General features: G+C 45.7%; 1 protein-coding gene across 1 annotated transcript in view; it reads right to left on the bottom strand.

The window, feature by feature from the left end:
- COL6A6 (collagen type VI alpha 6 chain) overlaps nt 1-17,782 on the bottom strand; it is a 135,291-nt gene extending 117,509 nt beyond the window's left edge. Inside the window, exon 1 of the mRNA XM_028517855.2 lies at nt 17,593-17,782. The gene's annotated coding sequence lies outside the window, so the exon portion shown is untranslated. The remainder of the gene's footprint in view (nt 1-17,592) is intronic.
- Between the last annotated feature and the right edge of the window lie 6,908 nt (nt 17,783-24,690).

The raw sequence follows: 24,690 nt of genomic DNA, 5'->3' as shown, positions 1-24,690 counted from the left end.
ACTGAGAGAACTCACGGTGGGTTGGTATGACTCACCTACAGCAGGGCTCCTGTTCCTGTGCGAGAGGATCAGAGAAGATGTCCAAAAACAGTATGATATCTTCCACGTAAAACTATGAAAACACAGCAAGATACTGTATTTTAAAGCACATGTTTATTAAAGTATAGCTGGGAAAAACACAAATCAACTTAAGAGCAGTGGTCCCCTCTGGGAAGGGAAAATGGAAAACAGGACCAGAGAGGGGGATCAAGGGGACTTCAACTCTACCCTTAATATTTATTTCTAAACAAACATTGCAAGATGTTAGTGTTAAATTTGGGTAGGAGATACATATTACATTATTCTTTATAGTTTTCCATATACTTCAAAGGAGTCATGAATTAGGAAAGAAACAAGAATGCTAGATAATATCATATAGGAAATAAAAGGAACCAACAGAGATGCTTGAAAAGGGAATGTTCATGTCTTATAAAAACCAACTTGGTAAGGAAATTAAATTTCCTGAAAGTGAGCAAGTTATTTTCTGAATCATTCCAGTATGTTCTCTTTAAAAACAAGAAGCTGCACTTGCTAGAAAATGTGGCAGATTAAATATGGCCATGAATTCTTTGCTGCTGCTTCCACTTTGAGGGGCATCTAACTTCCCTTTCCTTGAACCCAGGGAGGCCGTAAGACTTGATCAATAGAATGTGGCAGAAGCCATGTTGTGAGACCTTTAGTACTATGTCATTAGAAACCTCGTGGTTTCCACTGAGGCTCATGGAACTCTTGGAGTATGATAAGCAAGAGCTAATTGCTATGTAACAAGTTCCACTATTCTAGGACCACCACATTATGAAGATACCTGAGATAACCCCAAGGAGGGGCTATGTGGACAAACAGAGAGAGATGCCTGACCAGCCTTTGATTGACCCAGCCATCCAAGCCCAGGTACCAGACATATAATTGAAAAGCTTTCTGATGATTCCAGACCCCAGTGACCATGTGACTGAGATCCCAACCAAGAACTGTCCAGAAAAATCCAGCCAACCCACAGAACCATGAGAGAGATAAGTAGCTGTTTTTAGTTCACTGTTTTGGAATGGTTTGTTTTTCAACATCAGATAACTGATAGAGTAGGGAAGATTCAGACTTAGTCTTTTTTTAAATGCTGTGTTTGAGGTGTCCACGTGACGTGGCAGTAGAGACATCCTGTAGCCAGATAAACAGCATCAAAGCCCTAGTGAGTCATCATCATCCTCATGAGTGGAGTCACCTGCTTTGGCGAAATAGTGCACCAGCCCCTGGGAATGTGAAATCCGGTAAACATGGCCCTCAGCCTCGTGAACTCACAGTCTGTTGGGTGGGGAAGTCTGTGATATGATGCTGGAGGGTGGGGGAAGCCCCCAAGGCTGCAGGAAATCAGAAGAAAGGCATCTTGATGCTTTGGCAGAGGAGGGTGAGGGGAGGGGTTCAGAGATCATTTTTCTTGAAGAGGTCTGCTTCAGCTAATTCTGAAGGACAAATACTTGGTCTCAAGCATGACTGCTCCCAAGGAAATAAAGGCAAAGACAATGCAGGTAGATAGAATTACTGATGAGTGCTGTCATTTCCGGGAACTCAAAGTTAATAACTAAGCAAATTCCATAGCCTTGGCAACTGCCCCATTAGGTAATTTATATATTAATCTGAGAAGGACTTAGAAAGGACCCTGCCTACATTACTTTAAAAGCTATTGGAAGAAAATAAAACAAAATACAAAATATAATATGCAAATTCACCTGTTTATTTGGCATTTTCCAAGGTCATATTTCATCCTAAACCACACTGTGCTTACTATCCTCTGACAAAAGAAGTAAATGCCATGGTTTTGCTTTGGGGGGGGGGGGATCTTATATATTTATAGGTCAAAAAGTGCTTGTACTTCACTACCACTCTATGAAGTAAACTCTACTAGTGCCATTTTTTAGATAATACAGAAATTCAGGAGGAATGAATAACTACCCCAAGGTCACAAGCTGGTAAACAGCAGATTTGGACTCAGATAAAATTATCTACTCTTACGAGTACTGCCCTTCCCCGCAGGAGGCTCGGCGGGAGTGGGCAGAGAACATACTTGAGGTGAGGCTGTGAAAAGACCACTGGCAGAGGGCGTCAGCAAGTGAAGTGAGTGGGCGGGGACAGAGAAGTGGGGCCTGGGCCGGAGGGAGGGAGGACTATCAGGACCAGTTTTGGTGCAAGCGGGTTTTGAGCCAGAATTTGTGGAAAGCGATAAGGGGTTTTGATGGGGGAAGGGAAGGGTGTGGGCCACGTGGGTAGCAGGGCCGCACTGGTTTCATGGGTGTGAACTAGGGAGAAATGGCTCCTGCCTTTTCACAGTTCTCAGCGGAGGTTTTGCCCCCAAGGACATCGGGCAATGTCTAGAGAGATGTTCTATTTTTAGCGCTGGGGAAGGGGCGCAGTGCTACTGGCATCTAGTGGGTAGAGATCAGGGATGATGCTAACCCTCCTACGGCAATCGGGACTGCTCTCCACAACAAAGGATTCTCTGGCTCAGAACGTCGGTAGCTGGGAAACTATACAGGTTGAGAAGTAGCGATCTGCACATTTTTAACACATTGTGTGAGGGCTCTCGAGACATAGAACCAACAGGGTGTGTATCTATATATACACATATATACATACATATACACAAATATACATACATACACATATATACACTATATGGACTTCTCTACAGGTATATCTATATATACCTATATATCTATATCTATCTATACCTATATCTGTATAAACATATGGGGGAGTTTTATATATATATATATATAGAGAGAGAGAGAGAGAGAGAGAGAGACTATACCCGTGTACCTATAAATTATATTTATGTATAGATAGATCTATAGCCTTTGCTGTATATCTATGGCTATCTGTATAGGACTGAACCTATATATAGACTGCATGTAGAGATCTATACTATATCTATGCTTCAGCTCTATATAGACCACATCTATGTCTATATCTCCCCAGACCTGTGGAGCAGAAGTTTGAAGGAACTGGCTCCTGTGGTTACGGGGACTGGCAACTCTCAGCTCTGCCGGCAGGAGTTGATGTCGCAGTTCTGCCTGGAGGCAGTCCCCTCGGAGGCTTGGGAGACCCCAGTCTTCTCTCAAAGTTGCCAACTGATGGACGAGGCCCACCCACAGAAAGAAGGGTCATCTGCTTTACTTAAAAAAGTCCACTGGTCTAAATGTTAGCCACTTCTCAAAACCCCCTTCACAGCAACATGGAGTTGCTGTTTGACCGAATAACTGGGCACCATAGCCCAGCCCAGTTGACACATAAAATGAACCATCACACACATTTAACCTTCAAAACCATGCGAGGCCAGGACTTCATCCTCGTTTTAAAGATAAAGAAAGTAAAATTAAGAAAAGTTAATGAATCCTCCCATAGATGCACAACTAGTACTACTAACAGTTCATGTATTTTGAGAACTCCATGGTGAGCAGGTGCTGTGCTAACAACTCTATGCCGTTAATCCAATTGAGGTAGCTATTATTTTTAGTATTTCCACTTTATAGATAAGGACAGAGACAGAAAGGCAAGGTCAATTCCCAGAGCCAAACAGTTTTCAGAGCCCAGAGCCCAGATTTAAAACAAGAAAGTTTAGCTCACAGCCCACACCCTAACCTGTGATCCTCCTACAGAGCCACCAGGAGACTTAGTTGCAGCAAATGCTGGAGGTGAAGACTTGCATTTCTAACAACCTCCCAGGTGATGCGAATGGACAGGCCTGGGACACACTTTAAGAACCCCGACTCTAAATCAGTCTGCTGTGAGTGACAATAAGTGAGACTAGGCCAAAGAGCATGCAGCCCACCAATATTCCTGAGCCCTTGCTACACACCAGGTACAGTGCATCTGGTCACCAGCCCCAGCTTGTGTGTGGCAGGGAGTGGGGAGCCCACACCTCCAAAAAGTTCTCTAACACCAGCTGGGTGTCCTACAATCCTGCTCAGTTCTGACACTACTTGGAGACAGTGTCAAAGCCCACAGGCCAAGGGCTCAGCCACAAAAGACCCCCACTTCAGATGCCAATCCCAAGTCCAGGGTGTCGCCCATACTTCTAACCTAAAAGGTGTAGGTCAGAGGTTCTCACAGCCCCCTCCTTGTCTTTGATTTGTTTGCCAAAGTAGCTCACAGAACTTGGAGAGACATTTACTTACTATGTTGCTAACTTATTATAAAAGGATACAACTCCAGAACAGGTAAATGGAAGAGATGCATTGAGCAAGGAGTGGGGAAAGGACACAGTTTCCATGCTCTCTCCAAGTGTGCCATACTTCCAGCTCCTCCAGATGGTTAAGAACTCAGAAACTGGCCAAACCCAGGCCCTTTTGGGGGGTGGGGGGTTATGCAAGTTTCATTACATAGGTGTGATTGATTAAATCACTGGCCATTGGTGACTGAGTAACCTCAAGACTTTTCCCTCCCCAGAAATCAGGAGGTGGGATTGAATGTCCAACCCTCAATTAACAGTTGGTTTTCCTAGCAAGCAGTCCCCACCCTTAGGTGTTTTCAAAAGTCACCTAATTAACAAACCCAGGTGTAGTAAATACGGGCTCATTGTGAATGACAAGACACAATTTCACCTTTATGGTCCTGAAACTCTTTCAGGAACCAAGGACAAGAAACAAAATAGGATAATAAAAGATCCTACCACTGCTCTTATATTTTAGGAAATTCCAAGGGTTTGGGAAGCTGTGAGCCAGGAACCCTGGGCAAAGGCCAAGAATTTTATGTATTATAAATCAGAGTACCACACTAGGTGATAGAGATAAACTGAGGGCAAGCAGTCAGGGTCCCTGCCCTCAGGACTTAGTCTGTGCAAACAGAGAGCAGTCTGTCTTTGCTGGGGAGCCCCCCTGCCCTGCCGCCCAAGGGTAGGAATGCTCCCAGCAGGAGCCCCACCTCTGGGTGTGGGGTCAGGGTGGACACCCCAGAAGAAGTGGATGGCTAAACTGAGACTGGAGGGAGAAGCCAGACTTAGATAGGGGGCGATTCTAAGGGGGCAATGAAGTGTGTCCAAGGCAGGGAGACTAGCAGGCACCTGCTGAGGCCTGAAAGGGAAGGAGGTGCTTGCACATTTGGGGCCCGAAGGCAGGTTAGAGAGTTAAGGCACCGCCTTTTCTTCTGTCTCCTTGGTGCATCGTCATGCAACCTGTGCAACACATTTGTGCCTCATTTTCCCTCATTTGTAAAGTAGGCATGAAAATACCATACTTCCTGGATGTAAAGCTCACATTTCCCCCATTTTAACATTCATAAAATCAGGATGGGTGTTACTATAGATTTGTACATTTCCTGCCATTTTCCCCCCTCTTCCTTGAAAGCTATTGGCCAAATAATGGTGTCACAGAATTAAAGAAAGGTGGAGTCATTTTTGCCTTACCTGTCTCCTGGGGCTAAGAGACTAGGGACTCTCACTGAGATCAGGACCCACAGTGGCTCTCAGCCCAGGCTGCATCCCGACATCACCTGGGGAGCTTTTCAGTTCTCCCAGTGCCTCGGCCCCATCCCCAGAGATCCTGGTTTCATTGATCTGGAGTAGGAGCCTGGTGGGTTTCTGTTTTGTTTGTTTTTTTTTTTAACCCAGGTGATTCTAATGTATAGCCAAGGTTGAGAACTGATACCACCTGATCCTACCGCTGGGGTCAGCAAACTACCACGTGGGACCCAAATCTGATGATTTTGCTAAATACAGTTTTATTGGACCACAGCTACACCCATGTATTATACTGTCTACAGCTGCTTTTTCATCACTATGGCACCGCGGATTAGCTGCAGCAGACACAGCATGACCCAAAAGTCTAAAACGTTTATCTGGTTCTCTCCAGAAAAGGTGTGCCATCCCTTGCCCTATACCTTTGCTACTGCAAGTGTGGTTCTTGGCTCAGCACCACTGGGAGCCCGTTGGAAATGCAGAATCCCAGCCCTAGTGAAGCAATCAGTCTGCAGGGAGCATCAGCTGCAGAAGGCTTGTGTGCACAGCAAAGTTTGAGGGGCCCTGCCCTGTGCCCCTCTGACTGATGCCGCCCTCTCCAGCCACTTTTCGGCCCTCTACCCCTGCTCAGGGCATCGTTGCAATGCTCCTTCCTCACTGAGTTCCTCTTCTGTCCTCATCAATTGGATCTACTTTGTGATTGTTCTCTTATTGTTTTCCTTCCTAGCTCATCTCCAATCTGTGATTAAACCTTCATTTGAGTGTCAGTCTCATTCCTGTCTGTCTGCCCACTAGACTGGATGCCTCAGGAGGGTGGACACCGTGTCTCAGGGCATAAGGTATAAAGTACGCTGGGTGCTGCTTCCGAGAGGGAGCCATGGAAAGAAGCAAGAAAGGTGACTTGAGAGTCACTTGATGGGAAAGAACTGAGCCAATTCCTATGCAGAACAGGGAGTGTGAAGCCCAGACGGTCCTGGATGATGAGCAGCTAGTTCAGATTTTTCTCCTTTTGCATTTCAGGGTTCAATAGTACTCAATCACAGAAACGCTGAAGCACTTTGGCAACCCTCTGAAGAGCAAGGATCCAATTTTACCAGCTGTTCATTAGGTGAAATATCCACGTATATAAATCGGGAATTTAATTACAAAGGCAGAGCTCCAAGGATGTGATCACTGCTTGAGAAAGTTACATTTCAGGCTCTCGTTTCCCTTCCAAGGGAATCAGGAAACTCTTAATTGTATTCTATCCTTTTTCTTTCCCTCTTAACCACAACTTGCCTCAACTGGGTGTGGTTTTTTTAAAAAAATTTTATTTTCTCCAAAATGCCCCTGGGGAGAGAGCATTTTTGAATGGCCAACTTCTTATATGAAGATGAGACACTCCAGCTGCTCTTGTCTAAAGCTGTGGTTGGTGTCTTTCAAAACAGAATCCAAGTCAGATGGCCTAGGCTGACACCGACAGTGAGACAAGACCCACAGTTCTACTGGGGAAGAAAACGAAGTCAAAGAAGAAAGGTAATAGTCTCAAGGTGCCCCGGTGAGGTGACTGGAGCCATGCCTGCTGCCAGGGCACCTGGCTACACAGCCGAGCCCTCCCACTAAGAGTGTTTCAAGTACATTTCAGTAGCCCCCTGGAGGGAAAATGAAGTCAGGCTCCCTCACCTGGACAGCCGAGCAACTAGGACTCCGTACTGTTCATATAACCTTGAGTATGGGCCCACATGTACAGAATCATATTTTATACGGTATCTGGGCACCCTCCTGGCTCTGTGTGTCCTTAGTTTATCAGGGAGTTGGGGCTTCCCTGGGTGTGACATGCAGGTAGCTGGGTGTGTGGATCATCCCCATCCCCCCCCCCACCACCACCCCAGAATAAAGGCAGGTCAGATATCCTGAGAGCTCTATGAATTTTCCTCCATCTCCCCAAGTCCCATGTGAACCCACCCGGCATTGAACATCCGCACAGCACCTCCCGGCCCCCAAATAAGAGCACAGAGTTCGGAAGGGGTTCCGCTGTGTGTGGGGAAGAAGCCTGAGTGAGGGGTGTGGAGACATGGGTTCTAGTTCAGCTGAGAGGCCTTAGGCCAGTCCTTGAACTTAAACTCTCAGCAATTCCTTTTCCTCATCTGTAAAATAAGGTGATTTTAGTACACTTACTCATCCACTTGTTTCTGTGTGCTAGCCACTGTGTTAGGCAGTGAGTGGGCAGGCCAAGACAAAGAAAACCAGACCTGGTCTCAGTCCTATAGTCCACTGAGGGACAAGGTATTTTTGAAAGAATTATATTAATAAGTGTAAAGTTACAAATGTATTACGTGCTATAAAGGAGAGGTTTCTCTAAGACCCCACTGCCAATCTGTCAGTAAGTCTGGTCAGCAGTGCCTTCAACATGTGTTTCAAATTGAACCATGTCCCACCCACATCTCTGCCACGGCTGCCTCTTGCCTGCATTCGTACACTAACATATCCCATGCTGGACTCCTGCCCTTCTTCATGCACCCTTCAAACACGAGCTAGACCTTTGCAGGCATACATTAGATCAGTATCCCCATGTTCAAACTCTTTAGGGACTTTCCGTCAGGCTCAGATTAAATTACAATACCATAAGCAAGCCTACAAGGCTCTACACGTTATGTGTGAGCCCATGACCTGTGATCTCATCCTCCTTACTGTCTCTCTCATTCCCTCCACCCCAGCCGTACTGGCCTCTCTGCTCTGATGGAACATGCCAGAGCTGTTCCTGTCGGGAAACGTCCTCTCCCCAGGAAGCCTCATTTTGCTCCCATGTGCACTCAGGTCTCTGCTTAAATGTCACCTCCTCAGAGAAGCCTTCCAGATCACCCCCTCCACAATGCCCTCTCACTTCCTTAGAGTCAGTCACCCCTTACACAACCACTTTTTCCTAGCATTTAACACCAACCACCTGGAAGTTATTTGTTGGCTTCTCTATTGTTTATATCCTCCCTGGAGGGGGGACTTGGACCATGTTGTTTTCTGGCACCTAAAATAAGGCTTATACCTAAAAAAGGGCTTAATAAATATTTGTTGAATTATTATATACTAAAATGACATGTAATAAGGAGAACTGATTAGCCCAGAGAGGTCGGGAAAGGCTTCCTTAAGGGACCGCTATTTAAACTCGTGTCTGGAGGAATGGTGAGAGAGGGGAGTGCATGCAAAGGTCCTGTGGCAGGAAGGCCGGCAGAGTGGTCAAGGAACCGAAGGAGGTCCAGTATGAATGGCAGGCAGAGCAAAGGGGAGCGTGATGCACAGTGAAGCCGGAAAGGATGTGGCCAGACCATACATGGCTTTGCATGGCCTATTAATAATTTCTGTCTTTATCCCAAGATCGGTGGGAAGTCATCAAAGGATTTTAATTGTGGGGAAGGGTGGGAGAAGGACCAGTCACTGTTTACAAAAATTACTTGAAATTATTTGTAAGACCCATTTTTACTCTGAAATTCTAGGATTCTATGAAAAGTCAAACGCAAAATGAGAATCGACTTTTGAAAATATTAACCTTAGTCAGTTTAAGCTGCATCGCCACTCTGGGACTTTATGTTCATGTTGAGTTCAGCTCTCTCCCTTCCTTTCTTCCCCTAAAAAAATATTGTCCCAATTTCCTCTTAACATGAAAAACATGACTTCTGAACTATTATTACAACTATGTGAGGATCTGAGTTGAGCACCAGCTTTGGGAGTTTCTGGACTTTGAAGCACACATTTTCCAGCTTACACAGCAGAATGGAGGAGTAGCAGGGTCACGGCCTGTATGCTACTACACGCTGAATTCACACCCCTCCCCCAGCCAGCTGTTGATGCACCTGGAAACCTCAGGCCCTCACATGCGGAAGGGGGGATGATGATGGTATGTCCTCACAGAGTTGTTGGGAGGATTAAGTGGTTAATATAAACAAAGGGCTTAATAAATGCTCAGCTAATTGACATAAGCCCCTGGATTAGAGTATTCAAAGATCCACGGTGTGAAGAGACCTGGGCTCAGCCATCTCCTGCCACTGGGGGTGTCCTTGCCTAGTCATCTCCTGCTTCCTGGCTGAAGCTAGTGGCATGGTGGCAGCCTGGAACGCAGAGCACATGTCTCCTTCCTCGGAGTGGGGAGTTCAGCAGATGTGCAGCGCATGTGATCACAAACTCTCTTTCAGTGTCCAGCGCACCGCCCCCACCAACCATGTCTACAGCTGTGGACTGAGATGGCAATGAAATATCTGTGCCTAACTGCATGAAGAAATGGAGGGAAGTAATGGACTGAGAAATAAAATAAATGAACAGATAAATGGAAACCCTCAAGCCTTTGGGAGAAAATGGGCATCTGTCTAAAGCACTGTGCATACAGGAGTACATTTTAATGGATGTATGAGGTGGGTCTCTAACACAGGCACCACCACCAATCACCCATTTACTTATTTTTCTTAGTAGAATGACTGTTGAATATAGATGACTATGTGCACCTACGTTGGGGTATATAGAAAAATAGAAAAAAAGGGGGTGTACAAACTTTGGGTGTTGACGTAAGGCAGGGCACCCCTGGCTCTGTGAGCTTGACGACTAGACTGTCACAGACTCAGGCCAGTGCACCAAAGCACCGATTTACCAAATAACACCTAAAAGTCTTTAAAGTGACAGCTCTCTGTGGTGCTAATATCCTAATATCCACCCCAATTATGTGCTTAATTCGCTCCCCACTATTAAAATCTAAAGCACGCCTTGCCTTCCTCACTGACCCATGCAAGTCTGTTAATCAGCTGAGTGCTTTCTTCTATCCAGTTAAATCACCGACAAATGTTGGTGAGCATTTTCATGACAGGTCCCTGGGGTCCAGTTATTAGGTGCTAATGCTGCCGTTTCAAGATGACAACAGTAATCCTGGAGGAGGGGAGAAGTCCAGCAGGAATGGAGGTTGGGAACAATTTATTACTGCCAAACTCTTGGGGAAAAGCACCCCAGTTTAGAAGCTGGAATTGTGGCACTAATCCAGCGAATGCTGATGTTGAAGCTTGAAAAGAAGGAGGGTTGTTTGGGAGAAACTGTGTGAGGGAACTAGACGCCATTATATGTCACTGTGTCACTTACATTTCCAGAAATGCCCACTATGCACCGTTTGACAGGACATCAGAAAATCAGGATGCTTTCAGCTGAATGACACTCTCCTTCCTCTGGGCTCCACCCCAAGCTCCTACATCAAAGTGCCCATTTCACTTATATGCCCTAGTAAGTGGCATTTATTATCTCAAACATCATAGGGTCAAGTCAAGCATAGTACTCCCCTTCCTAAGTCCATAGGAACTATCATTTATTGAGCACCAACTATGTACTGGGAACCAAAAATCTATTATTTCATCAAATCCTCTTAACCCCCCCTGTGCCTATGGTTTTTCCTTTTTTAAAAAAATACTTTTTTAAAGATTTTATTTATTTATTTTTAGAGAGGGAAGGGAGGGAGAAAGAGAGAGAGAGAGAGAGAAGCATCAATGTGTGGTTGCTGGGGGCTGTGGCCTGCAACCCAGGTATGTGGCCTGACTGTGAATTGAACCTGCAATGCTTTGGTTCCCAGTGGTTTCTCCTTTAAAGGAGGAAACTAAAACTCAGAGAGCGTATGTGACCTCCCCATGGTCATCAGCTAGTGAGGAACCTGATATCAGCTCCCTTATTTGCACAACAGATAAGTATCAAGCATCTCCTAACTGGCTAGCACTGAAGACAGCTCGATAACCATGAAAGGCAAAGTCGTCACAGTTTAGCAGCAGAGCAATGTGATGAGGGAAGCCCAGAACACTGTGGGGACTCAAGATAGGGTAGCTTAATAATGCTTACCCAAAGAATGGACATATTAGCTTAGCCCTCATGGGAGATAAGGGGTTGGTTAGCCAGAGTTCGAGTTTAGAGAATACTGTTCTAGGTAGAGTAAATTCCAAATGCAAATGGTAGATGGCAGGAGAGACCAAGGTCTCCTTAAAAAACTGGAGGATTGGGAGTGGTGGTAGGAACAGAAGGGGCGCAAGGCAGAAGGGGTAGAGCAAACTTGGGTAGCAGGAGGATTGCCAACCACAGTGAGGACTCTGAAGATCACCCAAAGGCCTGGGAGGGTTTTCAGCCCAGGAAGGTCCAGGCTTGAGGAGGCCCACTAAGGCTGAAATGTGCAGAGCGCTGGAAGAGGAGAGGACCAGAGGGGCAGGGAGCGGACTAGGAGGCAGTGCTATCTAGACAAAAGGAAGGATGGTGCTTGGGAGCTAGAAGCAGAGGTGACAGGGAGGGAGGAGAGGAATTTGCAGAGAATGTTAGCAAATAAAATCATTAAGACTTGGGGACTGATTGGATGGGACTGTTGATGAGGGCTGGGGGGAAGGGCAGGGCTTCAAGGCTACTTAGGAGTTTTCTGGTGGGACCATTGAACCGTGCCACTCACAGGATGAGGGCAAGGTTGCAGGGAGGATAGGGGATGCCGTGCTGGGTTTGTGATGGAAGATGTCCAAGTTCCTGTGGGCAGTTAGATGTCTGGGTCTGGAGTTCCTAGGAGAGACCTGGCCTGGGCGGAGAGTTGGGGAGTGCATTAGAAAGTAATTGGTAAATGTGATAGCTGATTTTATGTGTCAACTTGACTGAGCTAAGTGATAGTAAAACATCATTTCTGGGTGTGCCTGTGAGGGTGTTTCGGAAGAGATCAGTGAGTAAGTGGGCATCAGCCAATCCATGGAGGGCCTGCAAGGAACGAAGGAGCAGAGGAGGGGTGGCAAATTAGCTTCGAGTGCTTCAGCTGGAGCACCCACTTCCCCCTGCCCTCGGACCTCAGCACTCGGCTCCCAGGCCTTCAGATTCAGATTGAATGACACCACTGGCTCTCCTGGTTTTCTGGTTTGCCAATGGTGGATCACAGGACTCTCGGCCTCCTTAGACACGTGAGCCAATTCCTGTGATAAATTTCCTCTCACACATTTCCATGCACACTCCATTGGTTCTGTTTCTCTGGAGAACCTGAACACGGTAGGCGAATGGTGACTGAACCAGTGGAGGAGGTAGGAACACCCAATAGAAATACAGAGAGGCCAGTTCCGTGCTTAAGAGCACATGTTTGAGCCACTTCTCATAACCAGCAGAATGTGCTCTTTCTCTAACGATGGGGTCACACCGAGCCCTCACTCTGCTGGGGTCACCCTGAGTCCTCGCTGACATATCCCTCCATGTCCCCGTGACGCAGCCCTGAAACAGCTGATGGGAATTCAGGATCAGGTCACAACCACCGAGCTAACTGATGCGGGCACAACGGAAACAGCACTAGCTAGGGACAAAACACTCTTCTCCAGAGAGCAAAGCCAGAGTTCCATTCCTGATTCAGTTTTTGCCTGGAATGGAATTTACAGTATACTTAAACATTACAGCAAAAACACTGCATTTACTGAAATAGCTACCAAACTTTTGGTAGGTTGGGTCTCCCCCAAAGCAGACGCTGGTCAGGGATTTGTGAGGTTAGTGTATTTAGGGGGTGACCTCAGGGAGCACTGGGCAAGGAGCAGGGAAGTGAGGCAGGGAATCGTTAATGAGCAGGGAAGTTATGCTTCTGGGCAGCTGAGCTCATCACCCTGAGCACTCTTGGAAGATCATCTCAAAAGTTGCCTCCCCAAACTGGGAGAAAGCTGGGCTGTTAACTCACCAACTTCCATGTGTGAGTGGGTGAGGGTTGCTCCCAGGGGTGTTAACTCCCAGGCCCTTCTGGACTGCTTCACTTGAGTCAGGCATGCCCCCAAGATCAAGGGAAGTTCTCATACCTTCACAGGTGCCTGAAGTAAGAAGGTTCCATCATGCACTGAAACTGAGTTCACCAGGAAGGTGGGTGGAGCTCTGGCATCATCTGCTAGCCAGCAGAGCAGAGCAAAGCCTAGACAGAAGGGCAATCTGCTACAATGTATAACATCATCCTCTCAGTGTTACAGATTTTAACTGCCCCCAGAGGAATGTGGTTATGGAGTTGACGACACATGGTTTGTGGTGAGACCCGGGTGCCAAAAGATGGCACCTGGGCCGCTTGGCACTGTGGGATTTTGGCCACCAAGCGGTAATTGCCAAAACTGACCATTACTTGCTCATGATCGTTGAAGTTTTAATGTGTTTGGACTCATGTACTGGAGATTTTCAGTCAGAATTTCTTTCCAAACATTAATCGAGTTGTTTTTAAAGGACTTGTTCAGTGATTAGTTTATGGTGTTCTTCAAGCCAACACAAATGCCTTTGGCAACTCACTCTGGCAGCATCTGTCCCTCCAAAGTCTGGGATACCGTCCTTAGAGCAAGGCAAAAACCTTCTGAGTCAAATCAATGTCCAATCCTTAACTGCAAGTGGTTCAAGAATGGTTAAACGTATGTTTAAGATGTATTCGTGACTTTGGAGGAACGGTGAGGCTTGCATCCCTATCCCCTCTACCGTTAGATCATTTGGGGGGAAACGTTCTGCTCATGGTAAAATTAAATTTGTAAACTTCCTTAGACATGTTATTTGGAACCATACAAAGCATTAGCCTGTGAGATGATCTTAGTCCATCTAGACAACACATAAAGGTAAGATTTAGAGTCAGTAACAGCAGATCAGCTGTTTCTCGCTTTAGTGTAAAGGAAGGTCAGATGGGGAGACACCAGTAGAGGAGACACAGTCTCCTTTGTCTTCCTGAGAGTTTGCACGTAGGTGGATGCTCTAAGTGCAACTGCTCCAGGTTTACCTGAGAACCGTACTTCAACCAGACTTGACATTTTAAATCATTTGTGTATCCAATTTTTATTGACTAAGTACCAGGTCCTGTGGAAAGTGCCAGGGATGTGAGAGACACAAGAGATCTTTCCTTCTGCTCATGGTTCATGTTAACCAAACAGTATCCATTTTTATTCACAGCAATCTCTTCCAAATTCCCTGCCATGGCTTTGGGGTCACCCCAAGCAAAGACAGCTTTAAAAGGGGGAAGAATGAGGGGAGGAAGTGAGACCAAGTCTCTCTAAGGATTATTTCTTCTTTTAAAAAATTAGGCCTTTAATGAGTCATTGTTTTATAAAGGTTCATTTAAAAAAAAACTGTCTATTTAAACTTTTTAACTGTCTATTCCCTTGAAGAATTTAAGGTTATTTTGGGAGCCTTTATATTAAAATTCTGAAAGTTCAAATAGAATACCTTTTTGCTGAAAGTGGGAAAGACACTTTTGTTATCACAAAACCATTATCCAAAGAAACTAAAACACTGAGTGCACTTTTGACTTCTCCAGGAAAAGTTGCCCTGAACTGCAAAGCATCAGACATGAAGAAACACACAATGAAATACACGTGTAGTGATGTGAAGATATCACTTCATAAGATATGAAGAAACACATCACGGAACACACAGCCATAACTCCCAAGCCTCTCTTCCAGAACCTCAGCATGCCTGCGCGGTAGGTCTTCCCTTAAATGATCTCTGCAAGTTGGAACACTCCCAGGGAAACAGGGGGGGGGATGACAAATGTTTGGCGAGTCATGCGTTATTGTTGATCTTGTGTGACACTCCATGGAAACAAGGTATCTCAGTGAGGTCGAAACACAGAATAAAACTGGGCTCAACATTAACTGAATTTTGGGAACACTTCTGTTGGCCTTGGTGCTTAAAATTTACCCCTGCCGTCACCATCGCCCTGTGTATTGAGCCCTTATCATTTTATAAGGATTTTTTTCTCGCCATCCCTAAGAAGTAGGTGGGTATTGCTGTTCCATATGGCAGGTGAGAAAAGACTCACAGGGGTTAAGTGACTGTCCAGGCTGGTCTCTAACTTGAACCTAGACCTGTTTCAGAGCAAAACTAAACCACTTCCTACTTTAAACAACAACAACAAAAAGGTCAGGAAGGGAGGGAAAAGGTTCTGGTCAACATTTGATTACCCTACAACAGTTTTATATTCATGACGCTTATAAAAGTAGAAGTATAGAAAAATCTAATCTTCATACTTATTTCTTGGGATAGTAGGAGTTGGTGATCTTTGGTTGCAAAGACATCCTCACTAGGCTAGACCACTTGTATTTGTGTGCAGAGGCAGCTGACAGTTGCATACTTTTGAGAAACTGCAGAGGTAGGTAATATTTACTGACAGGGAAAATTTTTTTTCAGTCATTTTAAAGATCACTATATTAGCAGGACTTTGTAGCAGACTGGGCATATAGATGAATAAATAATGCAACAACTTTCATTCACAATTCGTGTAACCTGACCTTCATTTGGTGGCTTAATTAGCTGTTCTTGACAATGTCTGCAAATAAATACATAAAGTTTTCCTTTATAAACATTCCAACTTCTCAAAATGTTCTGAAATTCAGACTATCTGAATGGAATGGGAAAAGTAGAAAATACAAGTATATTATGTGTAACAATGTCTTTCTTGAGAATTTTTTCACAAGACGATTTAGTCAAATTAAAAGGTTCTTGTCAGTCCTGGTCAGTGTGGCTCAGGCGGTTGCACCTTCATCCAAGAAAGTTAGCAGGTTTGGTGCTGGCTGTTCCCCTCTCCCTCTCTCTCTCCCTCCCTTCCCTTCTCTCTGGAGCCAATAAGCGTGTCCTTGGGTGAAGATTTTTTAAAAAGGTTTTTATTACTTAAAAAAACCCAAGTAAATGATTCTCCAATGAGTTTTAACATGAAGTCTTTTATGTACACCATAAAATTTGACTTCACATGCACTTTACTTCTGAGTGGAAGACAAGCGTTTTTTCTCAGGTCCTCCTCTGCACTTATAATATTTTGGAATAAAATGAGGGAGGAGAAAGGAATTCAATGACTTCTTTCATAAGAACAAAAGAACTTTTAGGACCTTGTGTTTTAAAACACTTTCTTTAGGTTGCACACGACTTTTATGTAGATGGTCTTGTCTATGCAGATGCTGAAAAATAAGCTAAATGGTATAACTTCAAATGGTAGACTTGAAAAATTTATATTAAAAACACATCAGACAGAGCTGTCTTTAACACAGCAATGTGACTGCTATTTCTATTACTATAGAAATTCTTGACAAAAGACTTCTAATATCCTTTCTATCTCAAGTCTTATGATTTCTCCAACACTTCAGATATTCCTAATCAATATCACTACCAGCCTCCCCTACCTAAACCCTCCCCCCACCCCCCACTGGCAAACATCATCTTTATCACCTGGGAGCAGACTTCTAAAAAGAGAAATGAGAAATCTTTATGACAAAAGAACACAGAATAAATCACTTCCTAGTTTCAATGTTCTCCCCTTTTGCAGCCTGCCTCCACCCCTCATCAGAATTATTTGCACAAGCCCTGGGTGGCGTAGCTCAGTGGATTGAGAGTGGGCTGCGAACCAAAGAATCGCAGGTTCGATTCCCAGTCAGGGCACATGCCTGGGTTGCAGGCCACAGCCCCCAGCAACCGCACATTGATTTCTCTCTTTCTCCCTCTCTAAAAAATAAATAAATAAATTTTTTTTAAAAAAATTATTTGCACAGTTGATACTGAGCCAGGTAGTTGGGGTTCCATGCATTGCAGAATGTTCCTGGGCATTCATAAAAAGTCACATTTTTTTTCTGTCTTCTCCCCTCCTCCCAAATAACAATAAAACCCCAAGCATCTTTAAAACATTTGGGTGAGGTGAAGGAGCAAAAGTACAGGCTGGTTCTGCACAGGCTTGGGAGCGACCCTTCCTGACTCAGGCTGGTTAACTTCATTCATCCGTCCCCTGTCCCCTGCATAGTCCCGAGTGCCTGACACCCATCAGTCCCGGTGCTGGGCATGGGGACATACTATTGGGTAAGGCGCCTCTCAGTTTTTGAGGCACTCCGGTGTGCGGTGGAGGAGGTGGAGCAGGGAGCAGAGAGTGACAATGGTGTGCACTGTAGGTTCTCCAACAGAGGGATGCAGAAAACTAAAAGAAAGATGAATGGGGTGAGAGCAGCTAACTCAGCCTGGGGAGGCGAAACACAGGAGTCGGTTTGGAGCTGCTAAAACTCACTTCTTTCCTTCATCGCAGTCCCCATGCAGCCCCCTCTCTCTGGCCCGTCCCTTTCATGCAAATACCACTGGGAAACCTAGTTCTGGCTCTTGCGGTACCAGCGGACTTCAGCTCCAGGACTTACCTAGGGAAAACTTCCACGCGGACCCCAGCCCTGCACTTCCCAAGCCCTGGACCGGTTTCCTCCAGAGGCTCACTGAGCGGACTGAGCACACTGCTTGGAGCGCAGCGCAAAACGCCTCGCACCGCAGGGAGACCGCACGGAACCTCTGGAACCGTGGAAGGGACAGACGGGAGGCAGCGCTGGCAGCTTTTCACCTCTCCGTGTCCTGCTGGCTGGCGGCAGCTCCCACGCCCCTCCTGGACGCTATATAAAGGCTTCTCCCCGCCCCGAGCCGACCCTTCCCCGCCCTGGCGGCCCCGGCCCAGTGCACGTCCCAAAAGGGGGCGCAGCAGAAGGGAGGTGATGAAATTGGGAGTTGGGGGTATTACGAGGGCTGTAACTGCCCCACCGGCTTCTCCCCGACATGGAACGTCTACCCTCAGCTTGACCATGGGAGGCTGTTGACCGAAGAGAGATGTGGGCATCCGCGGGGCACACCTTCTTTGCGCCCAGCAGACTCCCAGGGCACGCACGCACGCACGCACGCACGCACGCACGCACCACAACAGGAGGGTTGGAACTGTTGTTGCTGGGCGGCTTTGCCTGTGTTCGGATTCTCCTTGCAGAGGGTAGGGGCTAAAACAGAAGTTGAGAGTCTTGGAATGGTGGGAACTCCTTCCTCTTGCCCGTGAAGGGAGACCACCCACTGCATGCCCCATGATTGAGGTCCCGTGCCATTGGTGGCAGGGGTCCCTAGGCGAATATCCGTGACTCTTTTTTCTACTTTTTCTCGATGACTTTCCACTCCTGAATCTATCCATTTACTCGTTTCACAGATATTTGCTCATTTCGCAGAGCACCTGCTATGGGCTACTATGAGATGCTGGAGATCCAAAGCCAAGTGGGGCCCTCAGCTTAAAGTCTCACTAGAGAGACGTGATGGACACAGGCAACAAGATGGTAATTGCTGGATTGGGTGAGGGCTGCAATGGGAACATAAAGAAGGGTTCTAACTACAACTTGGAAGGCCAAAAGAAGCTTCCCTGAAGAAGTTAAGTCCAAACTGAAATCTGAAGAGCACACTAGGCATAAAATCAGGGCAAAAAGTGTGCCAGATGAGTGGAACAGCAGCTGCAAAGTTCGGAAAGTCTCAGGGAGCACTGTTCCCTTTCAGGGGAATCAAAAGTGGCTCTTTTTTTTTAAATTTTGCTATTTACTGTCATCCTAAGTAAAGATAAAAATTTGAAATCTGAGGAAAGATAAACTTGTAGGTGGTAGGACTGGGATCTGAATGCGGCTGCATGGCCCTAACGTTGGCTTTTATAGCACACGGTGCCAACGGGGCGCATGGCGAGCACACAACCGAGATGGTTCCCATGGAATGAGGATGCCTCTGAAATCCGGGGTGTAACTTCAAGTCCCAGCTAGACCATCAATCACCAGCTGCTCCTTTCACCAGGTCATTAACCTCAGCTTCTTCCCCAGTGGAGTGTGAGCAATAAAGACACTCTCTCGTGTCCCTCATTGAGTGTTTTGAATCATGAGACTTAATATTCACAGACTTGGCACAGCAGCACTAGGACAGGTGGCTTGGAAATGGTGACTCCCCCACAGGCCATTCGCTTTGGTGCAAGGGAGGCTGAGAGCATATTGGAGGGAAAAGAGCAAACACTGGGACATTTCAAATTATTATTGCTTTCACCTAAAGGGATTACAATGAACTAACTCATGTTTTCATAGTCTCACATAGTAGGAGAATTTTAAGAATATACTTCATGTCTCATAGAGGATGAGAATTTTAAAGGACATACCTCAAACACAAATATACTTTCCTCATCCCAGGATCAGTGGTGATTCCTGGTAACAGGGTTTCTAGCCAATTGCCAGCTCACCCAAAGCCAGTTTTAAAAGTGAAGCACACATACAAACAGTGCCCATTTGTTTGATAGCCCCATAGAAAATACCTATCCGACAGAAGGGTTTCTGGGAGTCATAAGCCTGTGACCCATAGACCGGCCACCAGTGATCACATCACTTCAGTTGGCAGGCTTGATATCACTGCCTTAGCAACAAGCCAGGTCCTCTCGACATTGTTTTGGGACATCTCAAAACACTCTATTGTGCTGTTCAAACCAATTTTTGCTGTTCAAACCAGTTTTTACAACTGAATCAAACTTGACCATTACTCAAAAAAATTAGACTTCCTTTCACCCAGACTAAAGCAAAAAGGCAGAGAAAGGAGAAGGGTCCTTGGATCTTATAAATACAGGTGGTTGCCTAAAGTGACCCCAGTTTTTCTCATTATGCAATTCTTGATTTCTGGACCAGAGAAATGATGGGCACATAGCCAGTGTTCTTTGCTGTACTTCTGGGACATTTAAAAGGACATCTGTAACTCAAGTGGAAGTGTGGATGCCACATGTGCTTGAATGGCTTTCCTGGAGCTCATGCCAACTTTGTGAAACTAGTCATGAACTACATCAGAAAACGAAAGCAACCTTGAACCTAAACTATGCATATGAGCTGGCCAACCGTGACAATGTTAGGACTCTGGAGCCTTGTCCATTCATAATTCAGTCTTTGGGAGAAGTCAACTACCATCAGCAAGCTAGACCCTCTGGTTTAGACGCTTAAGCTACAGAAGTTGTTTCTATTTGATTTTCCAAAGTCCAGTCTTCTCTTATACCCACTCTACCCTACCCAACTTCTGGGCATTCATTCTTCATTCTTTTCATACAGTGATCTTCGCAATCAAGCATCTGACTGATCACTCTGCTTACTTAATGCTATAAAGGGCTCCCCACTGCCTTCAGAGCAGAGCCCGGACTCAATGCCCTTTTTCTCTCTGCCCATTCTTCCTTCTTGCTTCCCACCACTCCCACCTATCACACTCCCACCACTAAATGTGAGCTCCAGTGCCCTAGTGATGACCCACATTGACTGATCTCTTGCTGCTTTCATATCATGTTAAAGCTGTTTCATTCATTCAGCAAAATAGATATTGAATATTTACTATGGACCTGGCACTGTGAAAGACTGGAATCATTTTTATAATAATAATATACAAGTATATATCATCATGAATTAAAATAATGTATTTAATTCAGGAACACTATTTGGTTTACTCAGATCCATTTGTTTATCAAATATGTTTTAAACACCTAATATGTGGTAGGTTCTATATTAGACATGAGGATGCAATCAGCCATATTCTTTGCCTTTAGGACCTCAGAGTCTAGTGTTGAAGATGGACAAGTAAGTAAGTATGATAGCATGGACGTCAATGGTGGCAGGACAACGAAGGGACATGGAATGACATGAGGTGAGGGAAGTAGGTGGGGTAGGTGATGGAGTGGATGTGAGTGAATGAGTAAAAAGGAGTCTAAGATGACTCTTAGGTTTCTGGCTTGCAGTTATGTGGGGGCAACACTGTTTACTGAGACAGTGAACAGAGGAGGGGGAGGGGGCTTGAGGAGACAGGTGGAAGAAAGTAATTCTATTTTGGATATTTTTGAGTTTGAAATGCCTGGGAGTTGTTCAGATGGTGATACTAGTGACCAGATGGATAACTACAGGTCTGGGGCTTGGAAGTGAGGCCTCAGCTAGAGACATGGATTTGGGTTCATTGTAAAATTAATAGTTGAAGCCTCAGGAGTGTATGAGGTGATACAGGGAGAGTTCATTCATTTGTCATTTGTTGAAATATTCATTGAGCACTTACTATGTGGGAGGCACTGTCCTAGACCCTAGGAACATATCAAGGTATGAAACAAACAAGATTCCTGCTCTTCTGGTGCTTGAGGAAAGAGGATTGGGGGTACCTTTACTGGGCGGCAGGGGAAAATTACAATTTTAAAGCAGTGAGAACATGATTTTGGGCAAAGTCTTGAATAGAGGTGAAAAGTAAGTCCTGAGAGAGATGTGAAAGAAGAGCATTCCATGGAGACAGAACAGTTAGTGCAAAGGCCCTGAAATAGGAACATGACGGGTGCAGTGGAGCAAAGAAGAGGCCAGTGTGACTGAAACAGGGCAAGTACCAGAAGGAGTAGGAGGACACGAAATTGGAGAGGTAATGGGAAGGCGGGCAGGTCATGGGGAGCAAGGGAGGGTTTTGCACAGATGGACCGACATGATCTGAGTCATGTTCATAAAGGATAATAGACTATATGGGGGCAGGGATTGAGAGCAGGGTCCCGGAAAACAGCGGACATTTAAAGGATGAACAGAAGAAAAGGTTGTTCAGGGCAATGGGAATATATAGCTGAAAGGTCGTGTCCAGGTGAACTTAAGGATATTAAGATCTTAAGACTCTCCAGGACATGGTGACTAGTTGTGAAAGAATGGCCAGCGAGGCAAGAGGAGACCAGGGAAGAACCCTGCCGTGAAGCCAGGAGAGGACAGCTGTGTAGGAAGAGACCTGTGGATGAGCCACGGGTCACAGAGAGATCAGGAAGGATAGGGCTTGGGGTGTATTTTAGGATTTGGCTGTGCAGAGAGCTCTGTGGTGGCTGCTACAGCAATGGGTGGGAGGAGGTGGGAGCCAGAACTCAGTGACCCACTAAGTGAACAGGAGATGAAGGAGTCACAAAAGAGCAGACTCTTCCAAGACATATAGCAGAGAAAGAAGAAGTAGAATTGGAACTTCACCAAAGCCTGGTATTGAGGGGATGTTCATTTTCCTGATGATAGCAGAGATTTTCTTTCTGGGAGACAAGTGGAGGAGAACTCTTGTGCTCATTAAATAGACTAGAAATGGGAAAAGGAGCAGGCAGATGTCCGCATCCCAGGAGTTCTGAGTCCGTGCTTTGTAAGGGCACGATAAATAGGCTTATAGCCTACAGTTGGGAAGTGGAGAGAATTATAGGACAGTCTCTAATTGTATCTCAGGGATTCTAAAGTACTAGAGTAAAACCCTAGGTTGAGTAAGTAAATTTGGATCTATCATCATTGGTGATTAGTTCTTGTTCCCCACCGTCTTCATCCTCAGACAAGGGCAGGCTCAAGTTCTTGTCAAGGATGATAGGAAGGCAGAGGCCAGGTAGGAAATGACAGTTTGGTTGTCACCAGGGAACTTGCCAGTTACATGGTCAGTTGCAGGCTGTATAAACTTCACTATCTTTGCTTTTGTGTCCTCTGTGACCTGAAAGGATGTCCAGAAATGTTGGTTTTCATTAATCTTGCCATAATGCAACCCAGAATTTTATGCAGTTGATTTCCAGACCCCGCTTACCATACTGTGGCAGGTGTTTGCTGTCATGGTTACTTACTTAGGGAGTGTGTTGAATCGGTCAGAGATATCTTCTTTCAAACCCTGAGGGTTTGAGTCAGCTGTGACGTCAGAGTACAGGAAGACTTTCTCTGCCACATTCACATGAATAAATGTGGAAAAGCTGGAAACATTGAGCCAGATGCCCTCATGGTGAGATTCCCTCCTCTGCTACAGTTCTGTAAGAGGTCATTCACTCTTATAGGCCATTAGGGTGTAATTAGAATTCAACAGAAATTTTCAAAATCCTCTTCTCAAGACTGAATGGTACATACTCCATTTTAAAGACACGGCAAACAAATGAAGCCCATAATGAAGTGAAATTTCTCTCATCTCCTATAAGAAGATGAGATCCCACTAGATCCTATAACCAAGGCAACCATAATCCTCCAAGGATGTCAAGGGACAGGCTGCTGGACTGTATCAATCTGACCCCTGACCCTAGGATTTGTCTTGTTTGTGGGAACTTTTCCTCATAGATGTTGTTTTCACTCCCAAGTATTTCTCCTTAACCCTTTGGCCCCTGAGGAGGCTCACAAGCTTTCCCTTAATTTTTTTGCTCACAGTCAAGAAAGGCCAAGACAGTGCTAAAGAACTGTCTAATAACTCAGGAAAATAACAGAGAAATAATAATAACAATGGCAGCAGCAGCAGCAAAAGCAATAGGTCAACCCCATGAGGAAGGTATGTTCCACAGATGAGGAACCAGATACAAAAACTCATGGATGCCGCCCCAGCTTAGCTGCACAACTACTAATTATTGAAGCCAAGACTGAAACTCAGGAAATGAACCACGAAGTGAACAGGAGGATAGTACACAACCAACCAAGCAATCTGTCACACAAGGTATGGGTGGCAGATTGTGTTTCTGAAAATGGCTGCAGCAATATCATTTGTTTCTGTCCCTGCAGTTTGACTGAACGTAATTTCATTGTCTCCCCTGTGGTAGGCATGGAAACCATGGTAGTGTATCCAACCACTCCCATGCAAAAGCAGACCCCTGAGACAAAGATTCACGTGCAAGTGGTTTACTGGGGAAGTGATCCTAGAAAACACTGCAAAAAAAAAAAACAAAAACGTGAGACAGGAAAGGGAAGGCTGCCAGTGGAAGAAATGTTGTCAAGCAAGTGACCACTGTGGACAACTGGGACTAGGTCCTACAGGGGCATGCTGGGAAACAGCACAGAAACATTCCTCAGTTATTTATCCATCAGATCCCTATGTCTTGCTGGCTGAGAGGTGACCTCGGAAGGATGAACACTCTAGCCCATCTGGCTCACCCTGGGAACCGGCAGAGCAGCCATCAGCATACAGACACAGATCACGCCCTGGGGCTGGGGAGACCCATTGAGTCTGTGCACCTGGGTCAACCTGTAAACTCAGAGAAGAGCGGAACAGCAACAGCTAAGAAAATTAAGATGTGACGAAGGTTCGAAGGTTCGCAGTGCCCAGCTTGAACACAATGTTGACTGCTCTGAGGGTGGGTGCAGGCATGCTCTCACACTGGCTCTGGTCACTTTCCCCTGTGTTTGCCCGCCCCAGAGTGTTCTCCCACTTGATTCCCATCTGCCCCCACCGGTCCCCTGGGTTTCACGGAGGAGGAGGGCAAACACCTGTCTGCCTGCACAGATGTCACTTTAGAAGCATCTACATCTTTGTTTGGGGAATATTTGTATAAAAGAAGTACCTCTGCATTGTTCAAAGAGGCTGTCATGTACTTTGTGCACCAAAGGGCTTGTTGGAGGTGAACTCTAGCTGCTGGTATGCTTGGTGGGAAGTTATGGAAAAAGCACACACCTAAAGCTAGTCAAGAATGTGATTTTCCTTTATCTTATGAGAACTGTTTTCTTGAT

This window comes from Phyllostomus discolor, chromosome 7 (assembly GCF_004126475.2).
Source record: "Phyllostomus discolor isolate MPI-MPIP mPhyDis1 chromosome 7, mPhyDis1.pri.v3, whole genome shotgun sequence".
In the NCBI taxonomy this organism is placed as follows: domain Eukaryota; kingdom Metazoa; phylum Chordata; class Mammalia; order Chiroptera; family Phyllostomidae; genus Phyllostomus; species Phyllostomus discolor.
Note: the sequence above shows the minus strand (reverse complement) of the source record. Positions and strands in the feature narration are given on the sequence as shown.